Source organism: Pseudorasbora parva, chromosome 9 (assembly GCF_024679245.1).
Source record: "Pseudorasbora parva isolate DD20220531a chromosome 9, ASM2467924v1, whole genome shotgun sequence".
Classification (NCBI taxonomy): Eukaryota; Metazoa; Chordata; class Actinopteri; order Cypriniformes; family Gobionidae; genus Pseudorasbora; species Pseudorasbora parva.
Genome location: NC_090180.1, coordinates 30,019,609 through 30,036,917, shown reverse-complemented (window position 1 = coordinate 30,036,917; position 17,309 = coordinate 30,019,609). Strand labels below are relative to the sequence as shown.

Genomic DNA, 17,309 nt, shown 5'->3' with positions numbered 1-17,309 from the left:
CTCATAGACGCTCGATTACTTCCGGGTCGGCACTTCCGGCTTCCGGTAACTCAGTCTCTGTGCGCTCGTATCAACCGTCCGATCTCTCTCTGCTTGATCTCCGGTTCCACCGAGGTTTTATTCCCTCTCCGCGCTCATTACTAGAACAAGAGACAGGTGTTATTAATCTGCTTCCAATCCACTCACTTACCGCTTGTCCCGCGGCTCTCTCTCCCGCTGCAGACCTCGCTGAACCACGCCCCCCTTGCCACAAACATATAGCTCGACTTGAATTGCCTTCTTGTGACTGAAAGTACTGCCAAACAACCCATTTTCACTTTCTCACAGCCTACTGCATTCGAACGGTCTACCTAGTAAACACGTTGCCATAATCAACTGCAGCACCATGTTCGACCAGTATTGCGTAGTGCAAGCAGGTTCGGTTCGGTGGAAAAAAATTCTAAGGTTCGGCAGAAACCGAACCCAGTCAAAAAGCCTAATATTCGGCCGAATCCGAACCCGAATCCTGGATTCGGTGCATCCCTAATCTGGAGAGAATAAAATTGCCACCCCAGCACTCACATTTGTTTTATGACTAAGTACGTATTGCCCTTTTCACCATAATCCCCACTCAACTTCATTAGCAATATTTCTATGCGTTTCTTGAAGGAAAATAACATTTAATTTTTTTTGCTCAATTGTTTCAGAAATTTGAGCACGCTTACATTCATCCCTTCCACCATTAATATTGAGTGAGCCAACCCCCAAAAACTCCATAAAAAATACTGGAAGAAAGAGTAGACAGGCAGAAAAAAACAGATGGAAGAGAAACCCATGTGATACATGAAAAGATAAAATTACGACAATGATTTTGACGTTCTCTTTTTCTCTATTTTTCAAATTTTTCTAACTGTAGTTAAGTGCTTATTTAGACGGAACCGCTTCTTTTCACTCAGGAGATTAACCCCCACAGTCTTCTGAAAGAATGTAACTAACTTAACAAACTTCTCAACATCAGGAAAAAATTCTTTAACATCGACTTGCTTTCCAAAAGTATTATCTAAAAACCAGTGGCGGCTACTGGTCTGTCAGAGAGGGGAAGCTCATTTTTGGCCAATTGTCTTATTTATTTAAAAGTAAATTCTGCCGTTCCTTTTCAAGAAAATGGTCTTTTACCCTGTGAATGAATGAACGATCTAAAAAAATATTAAACTCTGTAAAACTGAATCAAGGAATGTGGTGTATAATTGTGTGAAATGTATGATGAAAATCAAACAATTTCGCCAAGCAAATATCAAAGAAATAGGTTGCAGCAGTTTTTATTTCGACTGAACTTGAGAAATCCGCGATGGTACTGAGCGCGAATAGCTTCAGTGATTCCTTATAGTACAGAATCGCTGTCAGTCAAAAGCAGATGCAGACCCTCCAATCATCACGCAGAAGCTCGGAGTCCGGGCCAGCCCACTCCCCATTCACTCCCAGAGACGCTGAGCGTCCGTGGGCGGGACATAATCGCAGCGTTTATCCAATGACCGTCTAGTTTCGAATCGCTGAAAAAAAACGTTCAAAGCAGCCCAATTGAAGTCAATGGACGCTGGGCTTCAATAGGGAAATGCACTGTGACGCTGCGGGAATGTATGAGAAGGAAATCGAGTCAGCCGACCTGCTATATGTAACTGATTCTGAACGAACTCGTCTTTGAGATGAACGTTTTCTAACGCATTTTTAGTCAATACAATGTTAATATAATTTTACATATTTGACCATTAATTTTGTGACATTATAAGGGAAGCCGAGCTTCCCTTGCAGTCTTAAAGAAATCACCACTGCTAAAAACTGATCAATTTCCTCCAAGGTATATAAAGAGAGATCCTTATGGGAATCTTGTGAGTTCTCTTCTAACCCATACTGTGAACAGGAATCCATGTCTTTCACAGAAGCAGACTCATCTGACAAAGCATCCTCTGCTACCTCTGCATCACATACATACTGATCAGCACTAGTACTCAGGAACACATTCTCACCACCTTCACTATTCTGTTCAACCACTAAAAGTTCTGTACTCTTCACCACATCATCATCAACATCAGTATTTGAACTGGTTGCAACTATCACTGGTATCTCTGAAGTATTCACCGCTGCATTTAAAGCCATGTTAATCTCTGACTGTCTTACCTCCGTGAGGCCTGAAATCACCTCCTGACCGGTCTTTACAGAATTAGCCTGAGCATTATCCTCTATCACTGGGCCGATGTTTTCCTGTCCACGCTCTTTATGCGGACACAACTGCCGTTTATGCCCGACATCACCACATTCAAAACAACGCAGGTTTCCGGTAGTTGCATAAATCATATATGCTCCCCTTCATGTTTTATACGAAAGGAAACATTAATTGTTCGATCTGGTGATTCCAGAAAAATATAAACTTGTCTCCTAAAAGACATGACATGCTTTAAAGCCGGGTTCTTACACCCCAGAGAAATCGCTCTGAATGGACTCGCAATCTTGCCAAACCGCACTAATTCACGCTTGAAATCACAACTTTACTAGATGCATTATGCAGCAGTGTAACTTGCACCAATTCATCTTTAATGATAAGCCCACTTTCAATCACTTGATTTACAAGTTGTTGTTGTTACGACTACGGCTCTGTTCATCTCAGAAACAGAGGAAATATACTCATGGCCTACCTTCTCTCTTACCGCAACTAGAACATCCTCCACCATCACTCCGTCCTCCGGCGTACACCTGAAGCAGCTGCGCAGAGAAACGGATGGCCTTTCCACGTGGAACGCCATCCTCCTCTTACACAACCCTCACTTTTCACAAAAATAACTAATTACCAAACCATGCAAAAATACAAAAAGGGAAGATAAAGAAAAAAGAGGGGGGAAAAAAGACTGAAAAAACAAAACTTTCACAACTTCACTCTCGTCCAACGCCACCCTTACCCACAAACTCCCAGCATGCACCAGAGAGAGAGAGAGAGAGAGAGAGAGAGTAATATGTTATATCAACTTATATGTGATAATTAGCCTTCTATCCAATGAATTATTGCATACAGAACCATGTATCTGTTGTAGTGATCATGGGCGAGGCTAAACCCTTTTTAGGGGTGCTTCGGCACCCCTAAAACTTGGAGTAAGAAATTGTGTTATTTAAATGTTTTGTTAATCTTTTACATGGTTAAATAATGTTCAAAACATACTCCGTAGTTTGTGGTTTAAAATGTATGTGTTAAGGAGGAAAATAAAAAAAATCCCTGCATAGCAAATGGTGTCATCCTCTTCTCTTCTTCTACTTCTCTGTACCTGCACCGCTCAGCACGACCGTCATCCAGCGCGAAACACACGCTGAGTGAGAACCCGTGATGTAGTGTTGTGATTGGTTGAAAGCTGTGTCTGACACTTCTTTCCTTTTACCTAGATTTGTTCCGATTTCGAAACCATATCGGTGAGTACTGGAGTCAGTATCCTGAATCACCATGGTGGTACACCTGGCTTTAATAAGTGTTTATTCTCTGACTATTTTAGTCCGGCGGGTCGCCGCCACTGTGGAGTAGCACAGGACCTGGGTGACTCGTCCATAGTCATAAACGGAGAGAAGTAACGCCGGTTACAATTTTCTTCCACAAGCCGCATGCAGTTCTGTTTATTAACTGCTAGAGCGTGAAACAAAAACAGAAGCGCAACAAATAAACTGCGTACCTGTGTAGTCCGTACGTGTGTCTCTGTTAAAGTCCATCGTTAATTTAACAATTTAACAATCGAGAGTCATGTAAACATGACGTCACGTGCGTCTTTTCTGGTCAGTCGTCATGGAAACATGAAGCACTGGCGTTTGGAGTGAAAATACTCAAGAAATGAATTTGTCATTTAAAAAGTTTCTAAGCCCAATAATAATAAAGACATTTAAAATGACACGCCTCTGTGTGCCTTTAGATCATATCCCTAGAATCTGTAAATGGTCTCATGATCTCATTTTTGTGACATGACAAACTGACCTCAACTCTCCTGCCTAGAATATATTTGTGTATGATTGTCAGTTCAAAGGGAAAGAGAGTGAGATGGTGAAGGAGAAAGGGAAAGGAAGAGCATGCAGGAAGAATAGGGTGAGGAAACAACAACAATAAGTTGACATATAGTAAATAGTGGCAAGCAAAACAGTAACTACTCCAGTTTATGTTTGTGTACTCCTATACAAACTTATAGCCTATTTAAAAAAAAAAAATTGTAACATTATTTTACACCACATTTTTTCATAATAAAGGAGGAGAAAAACAACAGGGAGAGTCCATAAGGGATGAGAGGGAATTGACTGGTGAAGGAAATGAAGAGACAGAGGGAGTGCAACATATTTAAAACGTATGTGTTAAGGAGGAAAATGAAAACATCCCCGCATAGCAAATGGTGTAATCCTCTTCTCTTCTCTAGGGTACGTGTGTCTCTAGGTTGGTGGCAGTGGGGCTCATTGGGTGCTCAGCACCCCTAAAGCTCTTACCCTAGAATCGCCCCTGGTAGTGATTGTAAATAGTGACAATATGCATCTTGTCTAATGGGCGATATGTTGTTGGACGGAGAAATGTCGGACAAGGAAGAGGAGGCTCCAAAAGGAGATTGAACAACTAAAGGCTGACAACTAACAACTTGCTGGAGAAGGAAAATAGAAAAAAAGAAAGATACAAGAAGAGGTACCCGCGGTTGGGAGGAGGGGGAAAAATCACCACGTTCTACAGTGCATGCACTGCTGCGCCATCAAACAGTTAACAACCCCATAAGAGCAGATTTTTGTTTTAGGAATCAATAATTGAAGACATAAGAAATAAATACAAACATACCAAGAAGAAAAGAGAGAAGCAAATTATTGCAAAAACAACAATTGGAACATTAATAAAGAAATACAGGCTGCAGAGGGCTGTACAGGCTTTACAAAGAAGCAAGGTCAAAAATCAAATGGTGGGCTGTTGACATTTACAAGAATGAAATGCAACAGATTACCTGCTGAATGCAAACAGAAAGTAACGGAATTCTTTTTAAGAGATGATGTCAGTTGCATAACAACAGTATGAAAGCAAACTGTGACTCAGAAGAAGAAGAAAAAACAGAAACGTTTGCTGACACAATGAAGAAACTGCATCAGAAGTTCCTTTCAGAAAATAAACATCAGGTCTCTTACTTTTGTTTTTGCACCTTAAACCATTTTGGGTTGTGATGCCCAAAGAAGCTGATCACGAAACCTGTCAGTGTAGAACTTAGAAACTTAGAGCTCATGTCCAGCACCCTGTACAACTATGGTCTATTAGCAACAAAAAACCTTGAGGAGATGGTAGATGCAACAATGTGCGATCCCAAATGCAAACTCTGTGCAAATGGTGAATGTAAAGATTGTGTCTTATCAACACATGCAATGCTGACACCTCCAACAAACACAGAGATAGCCCTTACCCAATTGTCTCTGGAGGACAATACCAAGGTAAACAATGGAGAGGATTTTGGAAAAAGGTCAACAATCACTTTTTTTAAAAAAAGTGTGATGACACTAGAGTATACACTTTGAGGTGAATTCCGTGACATGCTGTTCAGATTTAGGCGACACATCTTTAATGTCTGTTGGCAGTGCAAGGCCTACAGACAGCTGAGAGAAAACTTTAGGAACAATGAATGTCTACTACATGTAGATTTCAGCGAGAACTACACCTATAAGTATTCTCAAGAAATTCAGTTAGTTGATTTAGAATGGTCACACTAGCAACGGGGAAGGGGAAGCTCGCGCCCTTCGAGGAGGGCTCAAATAGGGTCAGTTCGGTTGCTCCCTGCCTTTGTGCCGTTTCAGGACACCAAGCTGACTGCTCAACAAATTCCAGAGGCTGGCCTTGAGAGGCTGGTTCCCTTAGTAGATTTTCTGGTAGCGTGGAAACTTCTGTCAAATATCTCGGATTGGGTACTGCAGATATAATGGGGTGGTATCCACAGTGGTCAGCCCCGAGCATGCTCTGGAACAAGGATAACAGACTTTCTGCAAAAAGAGGCTATAGAGAGGGTCCTTCCCCACAGCAAGGTTTTACAGCCGGTACTTTATAGTTCCGAAGAAGGATGGAGGCTGCGTCCCATTCTAGATCTGCTTCAGTTAAATTGCAGGTAAAGAAACTAAAGTTCAAGAAATGCTCACGCTGAAACAGATTGTGCATCAAAACAGGTCCGAGGACTGGTTTGTCACTTAAATGACGCTTAAATTAAGTCTATGATAGACATAAATGATGCATACTTCCTCAACACAGGAGGTTCCTCAAGTTTGCTTTCGGGGGCGAAGCTCACCAGTATCAGGTTCTTCCATTCGGCCCTTTATTTCCCCGCATAGTCACAAAGTGTGTGGATGCAACTCTGGCTCGTCTGAGACTCCAAAGCATCCGTGTTTTGAACTATAGAGACGACTGACGAGTCGACCTAGCAGTTCATCATCGAGGTGCTGTTCTCACTCACATGAAAGTGTCGGCGTTGAGGCTAAACGCCAAGAAAGAGTACCACATTTTTAGGCGTAGTTTGGGATTTAAAGACCATGAAGGCTCATCTAATGCCCACTCGGGTAGAAGCGATTCTCATAGCCATAAATAAGGTAAAGCTAGGCCACTCACTTACTATGAACAACTGTTATATAGGTCTGATGGCAGCAGCGTCCAATGTGATAACTTTTGGCCTACTGTACATGAGACCCTTGCAGTGGTGACTCAAGACCAAGGGGTTCTCCCCGAGGGGAAATCCCTTTTGCATGATCAAGGTCACGTGGCGATGCCTTTATGCCTTGATTATGTAGAAGAAGCCTTGTTCTCTGTCCCAAGGACTGGTGTCGGGAGCTCATTGACGTTGCTTGATGCTAACGACTGATGCATCCCTGGTTGGGGGGCAATCATTAGTAAATCATTGAGCAGATTTCCTGTCAAGGCAGGGATTGACACCTGGGAAGTGGAGACTCCACACTGAGGTGGTGGAGCTCCTTTGGCTTATCCAGCCCCTCTGGGGTTGCCATGGGGCAGACTTGGCCGAGGCTGTGTATGTATACCTTTCCCTTGGTGGTGGTGCTGCTCCCAGGAGTTCTGGAGATAGACACCAGGATGAAGTTTGTCTGTTACTAATAGCTCCATTCTGGTCGGACATATATTAGAATATAGTGTCTCTCCTAGACAGCCCTCCGGGGGAGATTCCTGTCAGGAGGGACCTTCTTTTCCAAGGGATGGGGTCAATATTTCACCCCCACCCAGAGTTATGGAAACTGTGGGCTTGGCTTCTGAGGCGGCCCAGCTCATAGATTCAGGTCCTTCCACTGAGGTGGTAGAGACTATTCCTCACTCCAGAACTCCATCTGTTTCAGAATCTAGACCAGGATAAATCTGCTCTGCTCAGTAAGTGCATTAGATGCATACGGCCACAGTACTGCCCTGTGGTGTAGAGCCAACCAGTTGTTTGTATAGTTTAGGTCCCCTAGTAAGGGGAAGCCTCCATCTAAGCAGACTTTGAGCAAATAGATAGCTGAGGCTATTTCAGTGGCTTTTGAGTCGGTCGGTCAACCTTCTTCATTGAGGATCCAAGCCCATTCAACTCGGAGTATGGTTATAACCTGGGTGTGGCTTCGACTCTGGGGTCTCGAGTGCTTGTGACTGTGTGTGATAAGATTTCACACAAACTTGGTATTATGGCGACGTGGGTATTGAGTTCCTGCAGCATTCCAACACAGTGCGAGTTCCCTCGATAAGGGAACGTCTCAGGTTACGTATGTAACCATTGTACCCTGAGAGGGAATGAGACACTGCGTCGCTTTGCCATACTCCCAGCATGCCTGTGACCATCTTGTTTCATCATTTAAGAAGCTGACATAGTTTGGGTCATGGGTGCTTTATAGTTTCCTGGTCAATGACGTCACCCGCCTAAGACATCCCGTCACGCCATTGGATTGATTTCACGAGTGCTTCATGACACGGTCATGCAGAGGCGTTCCCGCAGCGTTCCAACACAGTGTCTCGTTCCTTCTCAGGGAACCATTTTTTAGACGTTTTATTTAGAGACACCATTGTTATTTCCCAGCATGCTTTGCATATGGATGGAAATGGAGAATAATATTGAAATTAAGTGTTATTTAATGTGTTTTTGGGTGAAGGGAAACATCTATTAATGTATAATGTTCATTTATGTTTGACTTGAAATAATTTATGTTTTGTTTAAAGGGGGAGTGAAACACTCAGTTTCAGTCAATCTCATGTCAATCTTGAGTACCTATAGAGTAGTATTGCATCCTTCATATCTCCGAAAAGTCTTTAGTTTTATCATATTTATAAAAGAAATATAGGCTGTTCCGAGTCTTTCCGGAAAAAAAACGAGCGCCTGGAGGCATATTGTGTGGGCGGAGCTAAAGAATGACGAATGCGCACAAAGCGGTGACGTCCTCAAGCATGGAGAAACCCATCGCTATCTCAGCTAATACAGATAATGATCCACAATCAAATCTGAGGCAGAAATAAATTCAACAGGAGAAACGGCAACATCAGGACGTCCGTCTCTGTGGTATGTACTGTATTTAGGGGTCTTTGTGTGTCTTTACGCGCAGTTTATGAGGACATGATTCGGTTTATGGACTATTTAGGATGGGAATCCAAGTCTTTAACCCTTTGACACGTACGATCAAACCCGTATGATCATTCTGTGCTGGTCCCTGGTGCGTACGATCATACCGGTGCGATTAGAACGCTCAGTGACCAACTGCCGAATTCAAAATTTAAAATCTGTTTTAGCGCGCTGACTGGCGTTGAGCCAAAGACTGAGTGAATGAAAGACTGACTTCGCTCGGTGTCTTTTAATGTTTATTTTAGGTTTCATACACTTCAAATTATATTACACAACCACAAAAATATCAGCAAACACTAAATATAGTTTGTAACTGCATACTACTATATATAACAGCAAGATATCAGTGTTATAAATGGCCCGTGATAATATTACCGATCAAATAACAATCATTTTCTACCCTTTGACGTGAACGATCAGTCTAGGCTGTTCCCTTACGTAATGTCACATATATCAGGAGAAGTGGGTGATCTTGTGTTATAAATCCAGCTAGCTTAGCCTCCCTGGCACTGTTGTAAACACATAATCGCGGCACAAATGCCCATAACGTTAGCCCGCTATAACATTACATATCAACTAACACAATCATTTACTACCATTTCATGTGTACGATCAGTCTAGGGCTGTTCCCTCATGTAATGTCACATATAATCAGGAGAAGTGGGTGATCTTGTGTCGCAAATCCAGCTGACTGCCTCCCTGGTACTGTTGTAAACACATGACGGCGCCACACCCACAGCTAGTGATAAATTACAGAACATCTATTCTAACTTATATATTTTTAATAAGTACATAAACCATAAGGAGTTAACTTGCATCCATTTAAATTTAGTTAACAAGTTTGAAAATATTTTAATGAAAAATAATAAAATAAAACCTTTCCTGTAGCTCAAACAGTAGAGCATAGTGCTAGCAACGCCAAGGTCATGGGTTCGATTCCCAGGGAAAGCAAAAACTGACAAAAATGTAAAATGTGTACCTTAAAATGCAATGTAAGTCGCTTTGGATAAAAGCGTCTGCCAAATGCATAAATTTAAATGTAAAACATGCATTGCAAGCATTTTTTCCTGCTGACAAGTTATGTCACTGTTACCTCACGCTCACGTTGGTACCCACTGCAGACACAATTTTAATACAATTTACCAGTTTTTAACTACTTCAGAGAAAAAGCAAGACAATTTTTTCAAAAGAAGACAACTGACAAGTGAGGAAATAGAGGAGTTTTTTTTTAATTCTGATGAGGAGAATTTTGACAGTGAGGCAGAGAGTGACAGTGATGAAGACCTTCCCCCGAACCTTGAAGCTCAGGATTACTGGAGCACAGACCCCATGCTCTTGACACCATTTTTCGGGTCTTTGTTTTCACAGGACCGATTCCTTCTGCTCCTCTGCTGTCTTCACTGTTCAAACAATGCAACAGCAGTTTTAAATGACCCTCTGAAAAAAATCAGAAATATTTTTACTGCTCTCACCTCCTCCTTTCATCGCATTTTTGTGCCATACCGGGATCTGTGTGTTGATGAATCTCTGATGAAGTGGAAAGGCAGGCTGGCATTTCGTCAGTTCATTCCATCTAAACGGCACAGATTTGGGGTCAAGTTTTTTGTTTTGTGTGATGTGCTCACTGGTTATGTGCAGGACATGATCATTTACTCCAGATCTACCAGTGCCATAAAACACCACCAAGGACTTGGGATTTCTGGGTCTGTTGTAATGACACTACTAGGACCTTACCTCAGAAAGGGTCATGTCCTTTATGTGGATAACTGGTACAGTAGTCCCACACTTTTCCAGAACCTTGTCTCTTGGCACTGGAGCTTGTGGGACTGTGTGTGCAAACCGCAAAGGGATGCCAACATTCGCCTGTAGAATGACAAAGGGTAATGTGGAACTCAAGGAAAATGGATCACAGTTGGCAGTCAAATAGCATGATAAGAGAGACGTCCATGTCCTTACCACTGTCCACCCAACTGGTATGGCAGCCACAGGGAAGCTGGATCACATCACTGGGCAAGCCAAGATGAAGCCAGTCTGTGTGCTGGTGTACAACAAAAAGATGGGAGCAGTTGACAAAGCGGACATGATGACTGGTTTTCTTGAATGCACCAGAAAGTCTACCAAGTGGTACAAAAATATCTTCTTTCACCTACTTGACACAGTTTTACTGAACAGCCACATTGTCTACCGGCAAATTACTGGTAAGATATTTCTATAAATCAAAGAATATAAACAAGATAAAAAAAATTGATCACATTTTCAATTAATGTAAACAAAAGTGTTATAAAGGGTATGCATGGATGTCACTTTCCTGAGTGAGTGGCAAAAGAGCTGCTGCGTGACTGGATTTAATAGGGGAACCGGTGTAAACAACGAGTAAACAAGTTTCAGTTTAAACTAAAGCTTAGACTTGATATAGTGGTGCTTAAAACTTACCAAAGATCCAGTGATCCATGGATATTGACAAGAACATTTCCTGGCATTTTTACATGCCTGATTTTGAAACCAGTAAAATACATAAATCAAATTTGCCTGTGAATGCTTTAAATAAATACAATATACTAAGGGTGTAATGGTAAACATAACTGACGGTTTGGTATGCACCTCGGTTCTGAAGTCACGGTTCGGTACAGCAGGGGAGAGAAAACTAAATATAAAATAGTTTTTTTTTTTTTTTTTTTTTTTAAACAGTGGTTTACTGAACAGATTGTGTCAGTCCATAAATTAATTTAATTATAACTAAAATATTTTAATTTAATTATAACTAAATAAAGAATTAATTAAATTATAACAGGTTTTTTTTAAATCTCTCTTCTAATAGTTTTTATTATTTGCTAATAAGTTATACCACACTCATATAGGCATACATCATGCATGTTACTGGCCATTGTTTAAATCTGCTAGCAATTCAAAATACATCTTTATGGCTGTACAAGATATTATTCAGCACCCTGATGAACATCGCAATGCCGGGTTGGCCTACGTTGTCGTCACGTTCTCTCCATCTGGATGAAGATAAGGAGCAGAGACTGCACAGCGGGTTGTGTTGACAGTGTTTAGTGATTTGGAGAAGAGAAAACTTCAGAATAATGTCACAGAGTTCATTCATGAAGTTGTGTGAACAACGCACAGCATCCGTATATGTCCGCGCACATGCACTTTGGTCAGAGAGGCAATATTGCGATTAAGGTATAAGATATAAGGTGTTTACATGCCAGCTGACGGTGAGGTCACATGCATACCCTCTATAAACAAATGTACAATAATAAACAGATCACACTGTCACATACTATTCTATCCTCTTCCTTACGCCCTATGGATTTGTTCTACTGTGAGTAGGAAAGGAAATCACTTCCCTGCAATTCAAGACGAACCTGATGAGAGGGCTGCTGGAGAACAGTATATTTATTGTTTTGTTTATAATACTATTTTGATTGTTGTTCATTGCAATTATATTTATAATTTGTTTTGTAATTTTATTAGAAAGTGTATATATGTATAATAGTCTAAAAAAAAAAACATTTAGCTTAAATTGAGGAGATTTAATAAAACATGAATGAAATGTGTACATTTTGCAATTTCTTTTTAACAAAAGACATACGTTTTAATTATGCTAAACTTATACAACACATTCTGACTAGCAAAGCAGAGAAAAGGTCATCATGTATGCATTTGACATCATGTAACTTAAACTATATGCAAGCTAATAGTCAGTGAGGCGTGACCATATAGCTTTTCTCTGCTTTGCTAGTGAAATATGAAACTCAGTAACAATATAAACACTAAAACAAATAATATATTCATGTTACGTATCAAGCCAACGGAACCCTAATAACTTTACCGAATGCACGGAGCATATTTGCAATGTGCAAAATGACAAACATGACATTTGAACGTCCACATTTTTGAGTACTGTTCGTTTTACAAGAGAATTTTTTAAATATCTTTATTCATATTTATTGCATGTTTGTAAATAATTATATGTGCTCCAAAATAGGAGGAAAAAAACTAAAATATACTCACCATTTGACACGCGGATGTTGTGAGGGAGATGCAAAATGCCGTGTGCAAGCGAAATTCAAAGCAGTGGGGAAAAAATAGCAACATAAACATGTCAACCATAGTGTGTACACGCTAACAAATAATGTGAAAGGTTTTGAATTAAAAAAATAAAGCAAAACATTCATAGAGCGCTCACCTGCACGCGGTCATCCACCACGAGCGCCATTGTGACTGCGTCACTGCAAAAACTCACGTGTCAAGGTTGATGTGTGTTACCATGGAAATTAGAACGCATGTCATTGCATAATAACGGTCGCAATAAAAAAACTCACGCCAGGCTGCCAGTCTTATTTTTAAGAACGTACGTGCGAAAGGGTTAACAGTGTAAAAAGCTCAGTATGCATGAAACAGCATTTCACCCCCCCCCCCCCCCCCCCCCCCTTTAAGTTTTGACTGTTACCATTGTGCAGAAGAGTAGAGCTTATGGTTAGATTGTGATGTGAACAACTGCAAGTATTATGATTATTATTATGAAGAATGTTGCTAACAAGCAATAACTTTGCTTGGGCCGGCATAAAACAGACTATTAATTGAATAACACAACTGAAAGTCAAATAGAAACAGGTAATTTCCATTTACTCTAATAGTTTACTCTTCTATATATATTAGGGCTGTCAATAGATTTAAAAAAATAATCTTGATTAATCACACCCTTTGGTGTCATTAATCGCACACTTAGCGTGAAATTAAACATAGAGTATTTCTTTTGTTTAACATTTTTATTGTGTTATAATTTCACAAAATTGCTAGATGCAGCAAAGAGGACCATTAGAACAGTTTAAATATCAGTTCAATTTAAAAAGTTTTAGAAACATTTTCAGAACATTTAATATCGCAAACTTTGCCTAGACACCAAATTCAGAATCAAAAGTCACTTTAATATAAACATTTATCATCAAATGTAAAAACAAGTGACTTGAACATGCATTTGGACAGAAAACACTGAGATTTTATAGATCACAGTTGATTCTTAACTTGGCAGGAAAAAAAATCCAATAAAATTCAGAAACCTCATCAAATTATACCAAAATCAAATGATCTAAAGAGCAAAATTAATTAACATATAAATTCATAATAATAACTCAGTATGACAACAATTTGTATGTCTTTCTTTCAGAAACATCTCGGGCAATGTTAATACTTAACTATAATCGAGCAATGACAGAAACCTTTGAGCAAAGCAAACTCCCACTTTTGCACATTTGCAATATAAGAGTCTCTCTGTTTTGAATAAGTAAGAATGTGGTGATTTGTTATATTTGTTTATTTCATGGATTTAGATGTTTTTAATGCATCTATAGCCAGTCATTTCCCCCCTTTTGTGTAAAGATGCCTCTGTTCTTTTCTGTGTGCATGTCTTTCTCTTGAATATCTCGCTTTCTCTCTGTTTAACCCACGGTCCAGAAAGTCTCTCTCTAGTTTCTCTTTTTTCTTTTACTCTCAATACTACATTTTTGTCCCAAAGTGGTGCATTTTTGAGGCAGGATTGTACAAACCCCGGAATTTCAACAAATATTTATATATATTTCAATTTCCTGCTTACCAAACACACACTTATTTTTCTAGTCAGCATTTAACCAACTGCTGAGGCATTCAAGGTTGTTAACATTTTTAGGTGCCAGAGCAGCCCTCTTCTTGTTCACTATGTGTCCTGCAAGTGAAAATAGTCTCTCACATGGCAAAGTTGAATAGATATTTCTGTGCAATGGTTGCCAGCTTGTCATGACCTCTACTGTGTGCAGACCACCATTGTAGAGGGCGCTGTTCAAGGCTTATGCTAGGCTCTGCTCTGTACCTAGCAAGAGGGCTGGATTCCAGTGATGTTTCATCATCTGACTCTGTATCAGAGCCCATCAAGAGGAGACCCATTTTCTTCTTTTGTGGCTCTGATCCAGCATCTGAGTAATGTGAAGCCAGTTCCTCCTCTTTTAGCATCTTGTCTAATGTTTCTCAAACGTCAGCTCTTTCTGCTTTAGGAATGGATTTTAGGTTTTTGAATCTGGGATCAAGATCTGTTGCGTTTTTGAGCTAAGAAATGTTTGTGTTTTCTTTGCGCTTTGACAAATCCTCTTTGAATGCATCCTTAAAGTGCACAACATAAGCAGGGTCATCTTCTGAGACAGCCATCTTCAGGGACAAGTGGCAAAGTGCAGGTAACACGACAGAATAGGAAGCATATTTTTCACCCCCAAGAAGTCTGAATAAACACACAAAAACACACATACAATTAATAGATTGCATTTGCTAAACATGACATTTCTTCTTATTTAATTTTAATGTCATCATTAACTTTTTTTTTTTATTAATGTTACTAATTAGTTATTTTTTCTAAATTATAAATAACCCAAGATTAATACACTAAACAAAAGTTTGCTAGTATTTGATTACTGTAGTTATACATAGTTAGCATTACTTACAATGATATTAATGAATTGAACCTTATTGTAAAGTGTTATTCTCTCTCCTTTTAACACAGGACTTGTTTTGATAGCAATCATATATCAATATCACTAAATAAACTGAAGTACCAACCTGCATGGTTCCAGTAGTTTCTCCAGCCTGGCAAATTTATCAAACTCTGCAGATGTTAGAAGGGATAGCTTGTGGTTTTGATGAGCCAATGTTGCTATCGGGGTCTTTGTTGGGTAGTATCTGGCTGACCAAGGGGGTGGGACTCGAGGGTGGAATGCCACCTTGTGAGAACATCTTGCACTAGAGACTCTTCGCCCAGGCCATGAGCAGTTTGCTGTGCTTTCAGGTCTATCATATTAAATGGGCTATGCTTGAAATGTCCAACTAATTTACGACATTTAGCTAAAACACCATCAAAAACACCTTCACGAAGAGCCATGACGATTGTCCTCTGTATAATGTGCGATACAAGGCATGTGCTCGTAAGGGAGCAATCTGGATGCAGCGATCATGTTTTTTTGCGCTGTCTGTAGACAGAGAATCTGTCCTGCAGGAACTCCAGCACCGCGCTTACAGGGCAGTTAACTGGATCCCACAGGCGATCCCTACACCATAAGGTGAAGAGTCACCACTTAAGAGAGTATGGTTTTCTCGTGGAGGGAGCTCTAGAGTGTAGAATGGTCTAAACAACCTCGGTTGAGAGACCAGAACTTATGAGCTGGGCCCCCTCAGAGGCCAAGCCCACAGTTTCTACAACTCCAGGCGAGGGTGTACGAAGACACCACCCGCCTGAGAGAGAAGGTCCTTCCTAATCGGATTCCCCAGTAGAGAGCCATCGAGGAGAGACACAAGGTCCGAGAACCATACTCGGCCCAGCCAGAACAGGGCTACTAACAGAAGATGGGCCCTGTCCGCACTCTCTTTAGAACTCCCTGAAGCAGAGCAATCGGGGGAAATGCGTACAGAGGCAGCCTTGGCCATTCCTGTACCATAGCGTCCAGTCAGAAAGGAGCTGAGTGCACTAGGTGGGACCACAGATGACAATGAGTATTTTCTTGAGTAGCAAACAGGTCCACTTGCGCCCAAACTTCTCCCAGAGGAGCTCCACCACCTCTGTGTGGAGTCTCCATTCCCCAGGCCTTGGCCCCTGCCTCGACAGGATGTCTGCTTCCCCTTTTTATAGTCCCTTTTTGCAGCAGAGACTGTACTTCCAATCAGAGTCATCACCAGAGCCTGCTCGGGGTCCACCACAGTGGAGAGGACCCTGTTGGAACTGTGGCCGATATATGTGGCAGATTCTCCCACTCCGACACACAATCTCCAGCCTCTCGGACGACTCGCAAGCCCCGTCTCGGACGACTCCAAGCCCCGGCACTCGGTGCGATTGACCATGTGAGGGCACTGCTGACGCACGGGTACCGCAACACACATTCTGAACTGCTGTTCACTCGCCATAATCTCTCAATGTCAGTATGTTGTGTGAGTGCAAACGAAAATAATAGAAGTCTTAACTCAGACACAAACACAGAATGACAGACAAATTACACAGAGCACTTGTTGAAGGCAACAGAAGCTAGCGGCCTGTGTTTGCCGGCTTGCTTTATAGTTTCTGGGTCCATGACGTCGCCCGCCTATGACGTTCCATCTCTCTAATGGACTTATAGTGCACGTGCTTCATGACGTGCAATCATGCAGAGGTGTTCACAATGCGGTGATGCAGCGCAAGTTCCCATGATAGGGAACGCATCTCAAACCCTGTTGCACACTGTTTCCAGGGAACATGAAACTGTTGCGAAACATTGCATGCCCACACTGGTTTGAGCTTTGAATGTGCCCCTAATTTCTGATCAGTTTTATACTTTTGTAGATGCTTTAATTAGACATTCGTATAATAATAAAAAGTAATAGTTAATAGCCTTGTAAAAAGTATAGTTAATAGTCTTGTAAAAAGTAATAGTTAATAGTCTTGTTTTTGTCCTGTATTTGAGCTATCCATGGAACAAACAAAACAAGCCCTGACAATTGATTAAAAAAAACACTTACAGCATCCCTAGAATGAAAAATTTATTGAACCATGGCATAGTTTAATAACAAGAGTTTTAGTACATAGCCATCACATACAGTGAGTCTCAACCACCATTGCTTCCTCCTTCATATGTAAATATTGTTTGTGAAAAACACCATGGAAAAACAGCCGAATCTCTACATAACACTGAGTGTGACGCAACCATTGGAATTATTAATATG

At 40.9% G+C, this 17,309-nt stretch overlaps 1 long non-coding RNA gene and 1 pseudogene across 7 annotated transcripts; both read right to left on the bottom strand.

Annotated features, from left to right (window-relative positions):
* Positions 1-9,804: 9,804 nt before the first annotated feature.
* On the bottom strand, positions 9,805-12,963 carry LOC137089639 (uncharacterized). 7 transcript variants are annotated; one of them, XR_010907748.1, is made up of 7 exons: positions 12,787-12,963; positions 12,430-12,596; positions 10,742-10,800; positions 10,548-10,629; positions 10,326-10,454; positions 10,095-10,164; positions 9,805-9,991 (listed from the first exon to the last, which is right to left on the bottom strand). It is a non-coding gene; the product is annotated as an uncharacterized lncRNA (long non-coding RNA). The 7 variants fall into 7 exon arrangements; XR_010907746.1 differs by lacking the exon at positions 12,430-12,596 and having other exon boundaries at positions 10,742-10,786; positions 12,787-12,956; XR_010907747.1 differs by lacking the exons at positions 12,430-12,596; positions 12,787-12,963 and adding an exon at positions 12,612-12,780.
* Positions 12,964-14,212: 1,249 nt separating this feature from the next.
* On the bottom strand, positions 14,213-15,574 carry LOC137088853 (E3 SUMO-protein ligase ZBED1-like; annotated as a pseudogene).
* Positions 15,575-17,309: the final 1,735 nt, after the last annotated feature.